This window comes from Mizuhopecten yessoensis, unplaced genomic scaffold (genome assembly GCF_002113885.1).
Source record: "Mizuhopecten yessoensis strain PY_sf001 unplaced genomic scaffold, ASM211388v2 scaffold8149, whole genome shotgun sequence".
Taxonomy (NCBI): Eukaryota; Metazoa; Mollusca; class Bivalvia; order Pectinida; family Pectinidae; genus Mizuhopecten; species Mizuhopecten yessoensis.
In genome coordinates, this window is record NW_018407403.1 from 44,788 (window position 1) to 59,113 (window position 14,326).

Here is a 14,326-nt window from a genome sequence, read left to right on the forward strand (position 1 = left end):
AATCTGCTTTCTCTAATTCTAGTCTCCTTTTAGATATAATTTTGTCATTGGTACAAATAAGAACTCCTCCACCTCTTCTATCAAGTCTGTCTTTACGGAAAATATGAGGGTGATCAGATAAAGAAATAGCATCGTCAGGGATAGAGTCATTGAGATGAGTTTCCGTAAGGCAGATGATGTCATGATCAGCAAGTTCAGTCTCAAGGATATCAGTTTTATTTCTAAGTGAGCATATATTCAAATGTGCAATTGATTTGTCATCAAGGAGTGTGAATTTCCCATATTACCTGGAGGACCGGGATTGGTATGGATATCCATACACAGTAAAATAAGTTTAATTTTGATGATAAGCATAAATATTATATTAAAAATATTCTCTCCATGTGAACTGTGTAGATATGAAAAAAATCAATTTCATTTTGGTAAGTGATATTATGCTATTGTGGTGCTGCGACACGGTTCCGGAATGGCCGGAGTTGGTTCCCACTACTAGTGGGCAGGCGAGGATAACCGAGTTGTTCCGGGTGAGGAACAGTGTTGACCAAGATCCTGGACTGGACAGACGTACCTGCATAGCGGAGCCGTTTCCGGAAAGGATTGTCATCACTCACAGTCGTCAGGCTGTCTGTGTGCTTGAGGATAGCCCAGAGCTGTGGTGAGTAAGCATATAAGGCTAATCACAACATTTGGTGTCAGAATTTGGCGGAAGAGGATGGCCAGGAACCCGAATTCAAATTGGCCGCCATTTTGATGATTTAAACCAGTCTGCATTGTGTTTTCGTACGTGGGGGTCTTATGACTAACGGACGAGTATAACAGCATACTGAACGATATTTAAACTCTTCGTTGGACAAAGGAGGCCGACATTTAACGGCATACTTCATCGACATCGTTACATACAGTAGCGAGATAGTGTAGCGTACTTTGATGAGATGTAAATTGTAATCACTGTAGTGTATGGCGACATTGGCTCAGGTCCTTGTTATCTACCCCTTATGTCGGACATTCTGACGTAGGGATAGTTATTTGTAACCATTGTTTGTATTAGTTATTGCTTGTATTATGTGTAACCTGCGATTTCTTTGTCTATGTAGAAATTTGGTATATCTGTCTTATATCTGCTTATCATAACTATGTGTGCTTGCTATGTGTATCGTTCTACTGCTTTGTAATTTGGTTGTAAATATCTGGTTTTGCAGTAGGAGCACAATTTGGGACTGATGGAATATAAATTGATTTGTCGGACACTCTGATATATATATATATATATTATGTCAGTCAGGGTTACAGGGATAAAATGTCATTTGTCTCTTATTTTTATATCATTTATTTGGCAGTGTGAATCGGATGTCGGATACTCTGATACCAATACAGCATTTGCCAGAAGTTATATCTATATAAGTTAGTATTATTTTAGGATTGTGTTATATTTTCTGAGTTATTTGAATCTGTTGGAATGGGGCCACCTAAAGATCCAATAAATATTAACACAGCCTCTGAGGAGCAGCTATCAGAAATCTATAACATTGGCGAAAAGCGAGCAACCCTTATTGCAAAAAGGAGATCAGAGCTTGGGGTGTTAAACCTTGCAGTTCTGAAACAGATACAGGGAGTGCCTAGCACCATTTGGGACTCATTAGTGAAGGAGGAAGCAATAATTTTTCCGATGGAGGAAGATACACAGGAAGAACTCCAGTCTGAGGGGGCTGAGTTAAGAGGAGCACTGGAGAATATGGAAAAGATAATTGACCGACAGCGGCAAGATATGTTGGAGGCAAAAGAGTCGTTCCGGAAGAAAATTGGGGAGGTGGAGACGGAGTACCGGAACCAGATGGAGGACCAGCGTAGGCGCTACGAGTCCATAATAGCGAAAGACGAGAAGACGAGAAGAAGCTGAAGGCAAAAGTACAAGCTAATATCCTCACCAAGATAAAGGAAGTGGCACCCAGTGATCAGTATGATAGGGGATTGCATAAGGCGGCTGGATATGAAGATGGTCAAACACTAACAGACAGGAAGGGCCAGCCTATTGCAAGGAAGAGCTCTAATTCGGATGAGAAGGACTGGGAGAAGAGCTTACGCGTCAAGGTGCCCCCATATTACGGGAAAAATTAATGGAAACCATATTTGATCCAATTTCAGCACATTGCTAATCGACACCGGTGGTCAGAAGCTCAGAAGTTGGACAAGTTGGTGGAATGCCTTAGAGAGAAAGCCCTGAAGTTTTTTAGCTCCCGGCCAGCTTCGGTACAGACCAATTTTGCTCTTCTGTGCGAGAAAATGAATGAGAGATTTGGAAAGACTGACCTTCTTCACATTGTTCGCAGGCAATTACAGGACATCCGACAAATGTCTGATGAGTTGATAGAGGAATATGCTGAGAGGGCACAGGAATCGACCTCGGATGGCTACGCGGACTTCACAGAGGAAGGCATTCAAACACTTGCAATTGATGCATTCTTAAAAGGCCTTCAGGACAAACATGCAGCTTTTCCAGCCATAGATAAAAACCCAAGATCACTGGATGAGGCTGTTAAGTACGTGAGGAGCGCTATAACAAACCAACAAATTATTTTTGGTAATAAACCAAGACAAGAGGGTATCTGTTGAGGACAAACAGGAGGTCAATCAAGATTTATTAGCCAGGATTGTTCATAGTGGGGACAGACCGCAGTCAGGCCAGGGACCAAGGTTGGATGAGCGCATGAGGAAAACAGAGGACGACATCCGAGAAATAAAAGAAGAACTCCGGAGGCTTGGTGTTCCGGCAAACATTAATAGGTCCCGGAGCAGTGGGAATGGTGGCTCCCCAAGGGGTTCACCCTTGAAAAGACAACCCAGATGCTTCCATTGCGACAAGGAGGGTCATTTTGTTAAAGACTGTCCCCTTAAAGCCTCTAGGGAGTCCGTAGATAGGCCTCGTTCCCCGTCGCCCTCGGCGCCTGGAAGGAATTTAAACTTCAGAGGGTCGCAGATGTAGGCCGGTCGGCGACCCTCACTGATGACACTGGTAGGCCACCATCACCAAACAACTTACAAAAATCAGCTGTAAGACAGGTATGTTTGGACGGGAAGGAAAAGGTAGGATATAGGAAACCGGTGGATGAGGGTAGCCCCAGAACCATGGTTCTACAGGTGGAGGTTGGAAGTCACACGGTTCCGGCTGTGGTCGACACCGCTGCCCAAGTCTCCATCATTAGCCGGAATGTATTCCAACAATTGCTTCCAAAGGTGCAGACTGTTGGAAGGTTTGGATTGAGGGGGGTGGGCCAGCAGTCTAGTCTTGAGGCCCAACTAGCAACCAATATGTGTATTAGCATTGGGGGATTGAACTTTAGGGCTAATCTCCTAGTGGCAGATATTACTGATAGCCTTATCCTTTGTATAGACTTCCTTGAACACCATCGAGCAGTCATAGATTTCTCTAACTATTAGATTATGTTGGATTGTCGACAATTCCAAGCAGAATGTAAGTCAGATAATGGAGGGGGATCCGTGAACGTATACCGACTGGTGGTTGAGAGGAAGACGGTGATTCCACCAAACTCTGCTAAGTTTTTCACAGTGCAAGCATCGGGGCAAGAAGCTCCGGAAGGTGACATTTTGATTTAACCTTATCGGGACATGGAGGGACTAGTTATCCCCCGGGTACTTCAAAGAGGAGGCCTCAAGATGAGTGTTGTGGTGTGTAATATGTCCGACAAGTTCATTTCTCTCAAGGCAGGTCGACCCTTCGGGACTGGCATGGAGTCGGGAGTAACAACCAAGGATGCAGGTGACGGGCAATTCAAGGTCAGACAGACGGTGGTTGGTGCCTCTAACGGGCAAGATGAGAGGGGGCAAGGGTTGGTTGATGAATTACCAGGCCACTTGCATGACCTTTTCTCGCGTTCCAACGAGAAGCTGTCGGCGGATCAATCTATCCAGGTCGCGGAACTGTTGATCCATTTTGAGGGGGTGTTCGCTAAAGATGACCTAGATTTGGGACTTTTTAATGGAGGGATCAGACACCGCATCGACACCGGTGACTCCAGACCAATACGACAGAAAATGAGACGTACTACGGTCGGGTTTGAGGAGGAGGAGGAGGAGGACTACATCCACAAGATGTTGGAGAAGGATGTGATTCAGGTGTCCATATCGGAATTTGCAGCCCCACCGGTTCTGGTCAGGAAAAAAGATGGAAGCCTCAGATATTGTATAGATTACCGTCGTCTCAATCAAGCTACCGTCAAGGATGCATTCCCTCTACCATCAGTTGGGACATGTATAGATACTCTTGCTGGAAGTACTTTTATGAGTACGCTGTATATGGCGGCCGGATATTGGCAAGTCGAGATGGATGAGCGAGATCGCCACAAGACGGCCTTCATCACCAAACACGGCTTGTTTGAGCACGTACGGTAACCTTTCGGCTTGTGTAATAGCCCTGCAACATTTAATAGGGTCATCCAGCTAGTGCTTCGTGGGATGACCTGGAAGGATTGCCTTGCCTACTTAGCTGATGTCATGGTTCTCGGAAAGGACTTTGATGACCATATGGGCAATATAAGGGAAGTATACAATCAGAAGTTGAAGCCAAAACAATGTCATCTCCACCAGACGGAAGTCAAATTTCTTGGGAAGATTGTTAACTCAGAAGGTATCTCTGTAAATCCAGAGAGTATAGAGCCCATTCACAATTGGAAGGCTCCGGAGAACAAGCGGGATGTGGAGTCCTTCCTCGGATATGTGAATTACCATCGTGAGCATATCCCAGGTTTCGCGAGGTTAGCGGCCCCTTTGCACGAACTCACCGGGAAATCCGATTTCTGCTGGGAAGAAAGACATCGACAGGCCTTTGATGGTCTGAAGGAAGCCCTTATTAACGCTGTTGTACTGGCATACCCAAATCCAAAGGACCCTTTTATTCTGGACACGGATGCTTCTGATGGAGCGATTGGAGCTGAGCTGAACCAGGTTCAAGATGGGAGGGAAAAGACTATCTGTTTTGCTAGCAAGACCTTAACACCCGCTCAAAGGAGATATTGTACCACCCGGAAAGAGCTACTTGCAATAGTGTCTTTCACGCGACAATTCAGACACTATCTCCTGGGCAATACCTTTGTGGTAAGGACAGACCACAACAGTTTAAGGTGGTTGCTTAATTTCCGAACATCCAGCGTCAGCTTGCAAGGTGGTTGGAGAAACTTTCCTCCTACAATATGGTCATTCAGCGCCGGGCGGGTAAGGACCATATCAACGTAGACATACTTTCTCGACTCCCGGATACCTTAGGGAGCTGTCATAACTATCAGCGAGGAGTCCCCTTGTCTTCACTACCCTGCGGGGGTTGTGCATTCTGTACACGCGCCCGTAAACAGTGGGGGGTTTTCGAGGAGGAGATTGACTATGTAGTTCCGTTGACTGTGAAGCGACTAACATCTAACGACACCGGTCCAGACTGTGCATTAATGTATCCTACATGGGTGGATCATCTCACGGAGGAGGAACTAAGAGCCAAGCAACTGGAGGACCTTAACCTACGCCAGATCATTAGTTGGTTGGAGGATGAGCATCTCCATCAGGGAAGAACCCGTCTGGCGAATAAGGAAGTCCGGCATTGGTGGAATTGTCGCGACCAGTAGCGCAAGAGGGGGAAAGTCTGGTTCTACCTTTGGGCAGACCCCATTACCCCGAGACTTCTTCTCCTCTTGCCTAAGTCCCTCCGTATTGTAGCTCTACAAAAGGCCCATGACCTACCTACTTCAGGACATCTCGGGGAAACCAAGACACTTAAGCATGTACGACAAACTGTCCTTTGGTATGGAATGTCCGGCGAATGCAAGAGGTATGTATCATCATGCAAGATCTGTGGATTGAATAAGAGGGCCAACATTTAACCCAAAGCGGCCCTTGGACAGTACCATTCTGGAGCTCAAATGGAGAGGGTGCATATGGATATTCTTGGACCACTCCCTGTTACCAAACGAGGGAACAAGTATATCCTTATGATGATTGACCAGTTTTCTAAATGGTTGGAATGTTACCCCTTGCCAGACCAGAATGCGGAAATCGACGCGCGAGCAATAGTGGATGAATTTATCTCCCGATTTGGCTGCCCATTAGAAATTCACACGGACCAGGGTAGGAATATGGATGGTTCCTTGGTGAGAGCAGTTTGCAACTTGCTCCAAATATCCAAGACGAGAACAACTCCCTATCATCCAGCTTCCAATGGTCAGATTGAGAGATATAATCGTACCATCTTACAGTCAATCCGGTGCTTTGTGCAGGGGAAGCAGTGCAATTGGGACCGACACCTACAACAACTTGCAGGAGCCATAAGAGCAACCCAGCATCGACAGACTGGATTCACTCCTAACCGGATGATGCTTGGTAGGGAAGTTACTCAGCCTCTAGACATTTATCTAGGTACCTCTAGTGTGCAGAGCCGAGTGGAGAACCCTGCTGAGTACGTGCTTAGTCTGGAGACGGTCCTGCATGAGGTACATCGGATTGCCCGCCAAAACCTCAGTGGTACACAACACAGACAGAAGAGGGATTATGACCTCAAGGTTCACTTAAGGCACCTTGGAAGGGTCCTTACTGGTAACGGCTGTAAAATCCCCCGTCTTTTATGAAATAACGGACCGGAAAGGAGGCGGCGTGATTCATCATGACCGTCTCAAACTCTGTAAGGACAGGGAGTTCCCAGTTTGGTTGAGGGGGATGAGGAATGACCTCTTTAAAATTGAGCAGCCAAGACCAGGTAGCAATCCCGAGGAATCCCAGGTTGAGGAAGATTGGGGGCTACGAAGTCTGTTCTCCTATCAGGCTCCGGTGGCGGTGTCGGACTCTCTGATACGTGACCGAGGCAGACAGGGTGACCGGGCTGTGGTGACTAGTCTCCAGGAAATCTCGGAACAGGAGGCAGAGGGCTCGGACCAGACATTCTTATATCAGGCTGACGCTTCTGGATTAGTGACACTGGACTGTCCGAGCCGGCGAACTGGACGCCGGAGGAGGACTCCATGACATCTACAGGATTATGACCTGTCACTTGGGGAGTGATAGGTTGTGTGCAGGATTGATGTAAATACTTTGTATACATTGTAAAGGTTTTGTATATATATTGTGTGTTGTTTTAGCACCATGGATTACCAGGAGGAGGAGGAGTTCATCCCGGACTATGAGGAGGACATTGAGGCGGTTGACAGAATTCCCTGTTCTACTCATGGCTCTAAGAGGGGAAGAGTGTGTTTCATCTGCTCAGGTCGTTTTACCCATGCTCGGCGTCATGTGGTGAGGGCACATTTACCCTGGTTCTGCTACCCTGACTCGGCATGTTGGCAATGTGAAATCCAATTTGGACAGTTGAAATGCTCCAGATTCATGAGGACAATTATCATGGTGGAACGGACGAGAATCATGGTTATAACTGCGATACTTGGGCGACAATAATGAGGGCGCTACTGGCGGAATTGGGAAGAAGGAATATTGGTAGGGATTCCCTGGATGGACTGTTAGAGTGGTCTAAGGAAGGTGGGATCCTGGATAACTGCTCCACGTCCCTGTTTCATGATGGCGACATGCGCCTCCTTCAGGCATTTAATCGAGTGTATGGGTCAGGAACCAATACGCCTGTCAGCGGTGGCCAGCTTGGAGAAGGGATACAGAGGCTGCTACACTTGAGGGTCCTATTAACTGCGATTCATATGACGGCCGGATCAGAAGAACTTGTCAACTTCAAGATGGGAGGGGTCCCGAAGGAATCAGTGGAGCTGGTAGACTCACATTTCCATCTCGACATGTGGTGTCGCCGCAGCCAGGAACCTCGCATTGGGGAAGAGGGGCCGGATAGTGCTACCCAATTGGTCTTAGTGATTGCCAACTATTGCTATACCCGGAATTGGCCGACTGGCTCTGCTCGACGGGATATTAGAAGGGATACCCGGGTCAGGTCTAGTTTTGGTATACATCCCCGACTCGCTGCACTCGAGAGTGATCAAACTCTGAGGAAATGGGGGTGGGAATTAGAAAGGCTGATGGATGTTCAGGGAACTTTGTCTGTTGGAGAATGTGGCCTGGACACCTCCGGAAGGACATCTTGGAGGGTGCTGCAGAGGCAAAAGATGATTTTTGAGAGCCAGGTAAGAATCGCAGCCAGGAGGGGCCTTCCTATAGTCATCCACTGTAGAGGAGGCATGAGGACTTCTGAGGAGTGCTTGACGCTTCTGGGCAGACATCTCATGAAAACCCATCGTGTCCATCGGCATTGTTTCACTGGTGACCTTGCCGAACACAAAATGTGGAGCCAGGCCTTTCCAAACTGTAAGTTTGGCATCTCTCCACTAGTCCTTAGAGATCAGTCACACAGATCCGTGGTGAAGCAGCTCCTGAAGCAAGACCTCCTGATTGAGTCTGATGCCCCATACCTTCCATTAGAGAGAGGAGGTGTTGGTTCCCCTTTCCAGGTTGAGGGTGTGGTTGAGGCTATTGCTGAGGATCGGGCCATATCGATACGTTCCGTCGCTGAGGCCACCACCAGGAATGCACGGGGGCTCTACCATATTGAGTGATGTTGCTCAGCCACCTTGTAAATAGTATACATATTGTAGATGTGTTTCGTATGATTTTAGTCCTGTCATTGCTTGCACAAATGACTACCAACTCAAGCGGTGTGTTTTAGCTGATGCTCCTTTCTGTGTATAGGACTTGCTTTGTAATTGTTGGGCTTTTTTGTGTCACGTCTGCTTGGCCGGTCGCTGTATCTGTGATTTGGATAGTTATAAACTTGACAGAATATTCTTAATGGAATTTACGTTAACTAGGGGTCTTCCTTCATAAGATGGGGAAGAGTGTGGTGCTGCGACACGGTTCCGGAATGGCCGGAGTTGGTTCCCACTTCTAGTGGACAGGCGAGGATAACCGAGGTGTTCCGGGTGAGGAACAGTGTTGACCAAGATCTAGGACTGGACAGACGTACCTGCATAGCGGAGCCGTTTCCGGAAAGGATTGGCATCACTCACAGTCGTCAGGCTGCCTGTATGTTTGAGGATAGCCTAGAGCTGTGGTGAGTAAGGCTAATCACAACACTATGCGTCACCCCCAACACACACATGCTACAATCAGCTAAGATTATCCTAACCGTTATCAATATTGGTGAATGGTATGAGATTTCTAACAGTATGTGGTAGGCATGACGTACAGCAACAGTATACACAAGATCTGGTGACATTGGTTCTCGATAATAAATCAATAGCAAAAAATTAGTAAGTGTGAATATATGAAATGTATGCAGGTGATACTTCAATGCAAATATGTTCGAAATGTTAGGATAATTATAGGGACAGTCATTATTTACAATATGTACATACAAGTACAAACATAGCAACATGCTTACACGAGCTCTGGACCTGGACACATTCTCAGCCTTCCATTCATTGTCATTAGGACACTCACGTTACTATAGCTATATTTACAACACATTCAAACATTCAACCGATAAAGAGTATGCACGCTTGCAATTACGTGGTACATGCGGAAAAATCAAATAGTAATAGCCGTGGGTGTATAATACAGAGGGGTTCCGATTAGAATTAGTTCAAACCGCCGATACAGCCAATTAATGGTAGGAGTTCATAACAAAAACATGACCACGTGTTTGATACCAGTACCGAATCAGGATTTAATATGTATATTTTCATCGAGAAACCAGGGGTGCCGAAGTGGGGTAAGTTCACATGAATGTTGAAAAGGACTATACGTAGTCAATAATAGTTACTTTGATTAAATTCGTAGTATTATAGGATTGTTTCAGGGTTGAAGGTATATGTATATAACGTCAATATTACATGTATTTGGATACATATAAATATATTTAGTTTTAAACATTTGCATATGTACATTGCTATAAACACATAGATAGGGGTAAATACTGAATTGTATACATATACACACACCTACACCCAGTCAGTCGATTACTGTATCTAGTCCATTTCATTCACGTTCACACAGTAGTGATATTTCAATACGCATACAGTAACTTGTATCATTCAAGTTGACATATATTATAACACCTTGGTAATCAAAATCCAAGTCGGATCATGCGTGGCTTTGGGGAGGGGGGAGGGTGTCAGATACATAGGAAGTACCAGAATGATACCAACAACTGCATGAATTTATATGTATATTAAAACATACTCACTTGTAGGTACACGTGTTCCATAACTTATACATGTATATATCATAATATTTTTTTAATGCATACACAACACTAACATACCTTACCTATTACGATATACTTATAGATGTATTGACATGATTTTCATATTATATACATATAGACAAATTACACGTCTTTATACGTCTCTGCACGTACATGAAAGTTACTCAAGCACTAAGGAACTCCTGAGTGTTACTGTCAGAGCACTGGGGGTCAGGGCTGAGTGCAGCAAACATGTTCATGTGTTGCTAACGCTTACCCAGTTTCCGATATCTGTTGTCACCAGATGCAGAACGTTGAGGGATGGATGCACGGAAAGGGGTGGCGGACCGAGTGTGTCAACGTGTATCACTAGTCCTGAGGGTTTTTGGTGAGCATTTCCTTTGCTTTCAGATGCAGATACTCTGTCTTTGCTACCTTCTCATTACACAGGCAAGTATTGGTAGATCTTGTTCCCCTAAACTTAGAGTAAAGCAGCTGTCGTACAAGAGGGTCAACTTTCAGTGTGCTCTTTGTTTAATAATCTGGCCAAAATGGAATGATGTCAGTCTCCTTTTTCCTCTCCTCTTTCCATATGATTGACTCTGACTGCCCTTTTCTAGATCCTTCAATGGTGTCTATTTCCTTTAAACCGGATTCCTGCCTGTCCATATAGCTCGTCTTCTGTTGCTCCAGGTCTTCAGCTTAAATGACCATGTCGATGTATCTGGCCTCTTCACCGTATTCTAATCTTGCTTTTTGGTACTGTTCACCTTTTTAATGGTACGCTTTCTTTTCCAACGCCTGATGTAGCTGTGCGGCTGTGACTAAGCTCTTTTACATGTGCGTAGGTTAGTAGCCCGTCTTTTGTAGAGTCGAGAGAATAGCCTGCCAGGGCGGGTACTGGTGCACTCCTGCAAAGTTAGAGGTGACCATTCTGTTCCGATGTTTAGCCGTAATGCCCCTGCAAAGCGCCGAGTATGCAATGACCACTGATTACAATGGTTGAACACTTTTCCCCCATCGTACTTTGTATGGATGTGCACCCAGCACTTAGCACGGTTGGTTGTGAAGTTGCCAATTAGGCGCTAGCTTGTATCTGCCACTCTGTTAACTTTAGTTTTGAAGAAGTCAGAACTACAATTGATATGTTTCCCATAAATTTGGTGCACGGAATTCCGGATGTCGTGTGCTAGTTGTTTGGCTGTTTTCCTCTTGTCGGGAGAGATGTCCTCATCCGAATGGCACATCTTACTGCTGTTACTATCCGGATCCTGGTTTGCTTTGATAGTTTGCCACGACCTTTAAAGATTAATTCGCAGGCACTTACATGCATGATTTGCACACTCCAATTTGGTTACGTTGCAACTTTTTCGCGGATAATTGCAAAAACAAATGAATCCCCATCGTGTAACGCACACCATGATCATTAGCTTTTAAGAAGCCCTCCACAATTATGTCCGCCTCCATTGCTTGACTGGACTTGTTCCAGATTTTAAAGCAGTCATGAACCTGGGTTGTGCAACCCAAACTTTCTGCACGAGAGCATAAACTGCAATGTTTGTTTCTTACACCAATGTGTAACAATTTGTTTGTCTGTGTTCCTATTATTATGGCAACACCTCCCTTCGCGTTATAGCTGTGCTTGTGAGAGCGCTTCGACCAGCCTCCATCACATGTAACAGTAATTGCTGGTACTCCTCAAATGTAAATTAATTAATTTAACAGGAGGCCAAAGGGCCTTAATGGTCACCTTAGTTTTTTGTATAGGTAGTTAACATTGGTGAGTTGGAAACACAGACACATGCATTACTTGTCATGTCACCAATGTATAGAAAACAAGAGATGCTAAAGGAATTCTGGCACCCACTATCCTATCCTTTTCATTAATTCTATGTCAGTTTCATATTATTGCTCTTCTTTTCTCTTATCTGTTTGATAGAGTCATGAAACCTGTAAATGCACCTTGGGTTAAAATTGGAGGTAAATTCATACTACTATTTATAAAAGACAACCTTAAAATTGAGTAGTTGTATCACATATTTACTATTATAGTACTTAATATTCTTGAAATATCAAAATCCAAGATTATTGCCTGTGGCCATCTTGTTTTTTGTTCAATCATTCTCAAAAAAATACATCCACAATTACGGACCAAGAGGACCGTTTTTAAGAAATTTGAAAATATGTATAAAGCGCTTTTTGAAAAAATAGCAATAACAGTCTTTTCAAAATCCAGGATGGCTGCCTTTTGGCCATTTTGTTTATCCAATCCTTCCAGCTCTTCCTTGGAATAAGCGATAACAAACTTTCACCCTCAAAACTAAAGATGGTCGCCTTTCGGCCATTTTTTTTTTTTATCTGATCAATGTCGACAGGAAATATGCACAACAAGGGACCAAGGGGAAACCACATGAAAGTATAGAAACATTTCTCCAGTCCTTTCTGAGAAATAGTGATAACATGAATTGTTAAAGGACGGAAGACGGATTTAAAGCAATTGCAATGATGATGGGCTAAAAAGTTAACAAATCATGTTCGTCTTTGAAAAACGCGTGGGACAGGTCAGGATCTTACTTTCCGATACATTTGAATTTGAATTTTATCATATCATTCCAACCGAGTTGGTTTTATTTCTTGGTGAAAATGGACAAATTATAGTCAAAAGTGTTGTTTTCTTACATAAACTGTAGTAATCTGTATCCTCTCCTCAAAGAACAATAGATGACCAGGGGGTTATGAAATTGTAGATATAGTTAAACCAATTGAGGTTTCCGTCCATGAAGAGATTTTGATCCTAGTAGATGAGAAGATTTGTGACCATCAACTGTATACCGGGTACATATATCAGTATGGATATGCAGCATTGCAATGTTAGGATCTAAGAACCAAGTTTCCAGGGCCAGAGCTAAACAACAGGCCCAATCCTAGTGGCAAATGTATATCCTTCTCTTCCATTCATGTTGTATATATGAGTATGGGGTTGGGGATCACATCCATTCCCATGTAATAAGAACGAACTGCGGTAGCATGGATACATTTGTCCTACAGTGTGCAATATGTGTATGTTGGGCTATTGGCTCGGGATGTTAGAATGCTTCGGAGTTATGACCTAATGTTCCTATTGAGCCTTGCCCATATGGTGGGCACAGACCCTGGACTAAACTGTAGTAGCATGAATGTATTTGTGTAATTATATCAAGTAAGAGTATATACGGATATACATGTAGGGTGGGTTTTCACATCAAGCCCAACCCGGCTACCTCAACGGGCAACAAACCATCTTTTCACATAAATTCAACTCACTTTAGCCCAACAACGCTTCAGACCAAATGCATAAAATTCCACTCCAACATTCTGGAGAAAAGAAAAAGTTGGCAATGAACAACAGACACTGCACCACAGCCTAAGCTCAAATGACATTTAAGTTCAGATTGAGTGGACAACGGTAATAAATTCTATGTAAAAGATGTGCATTGATTAGTTTGCCTAACAAGCATCAGATGTAGGGAATTTTTCTTTAGCTCAGCGGTAGAGCATCGGGATGGATAGCTACGGGTTGCGGGTTCGAGCCCCCAGAAATGACACTATCTTTATCACTATTCCGCATCCTACTACATCTATATCACACTTAAAAATGTGTACGAGATGCAGGTGTACTAAAGAAGATAGGGAACTAATATTCCTATATAGATGTTCCCCTTTTTATCACTGCATAATTGGTTACGAGGTGTCCATTTCTTTAACCATAATATCTTTGGATATCTTACCCTGATGGAAGTCATCTTTCTTTATTGCAATGGCCTGTTCTTCCTGAATAGCCATGTCAAGGTCTTTTTGTAAAATGTCTTTCCACCAGTCGCTAATTTCTCTCTCTATTTTCTGGTATGACTTTTGGCCTAGCCCTGGGGAGTCAACACATGCAAGAAGCTCATTTAAATGAGCATTTCCATACTGGTATCAATACAACACCATGTGAAATTTCGACACCTAGTAAAAACTGTTATCCAACATGGCGGCTCCCACGAAACATGAGGGTACCCTTGTTTGCACTTGCTATGTGAGGTTTCTAAACTTGTGAGACAAAAATTAAGGCCCGTGTGACCTCGCTCTTGACATGTACTTTGATATTTGCTGTAA

At 44.2% G+C, this 14,326-nt stretch overlaps 1 long non-coding RNA gene across 1 annotated transcript in view; it reads left to right on the forward strand.

Annotated features, from left to right (window-relative positions):
- Window positions 1-548: 548 nt before the first annotated feature.
- The window catches only part of LOC110455143, a 34,144-nt gene continuing 20,366 nt past the window's right edge, over window positions 549-14,326 (forward strand). The window contains exons 1-2 of the long non-coding RNA XR_002463424.1: window positions 549-655; window positions 10,494-10,577. This is a non-coding gene — a long non-coding RNA (uncharacterized LOC110455143). The remainder of the gene's footprint in view (window positions 656-10,493; window positions 10,578-14,326) is intronic.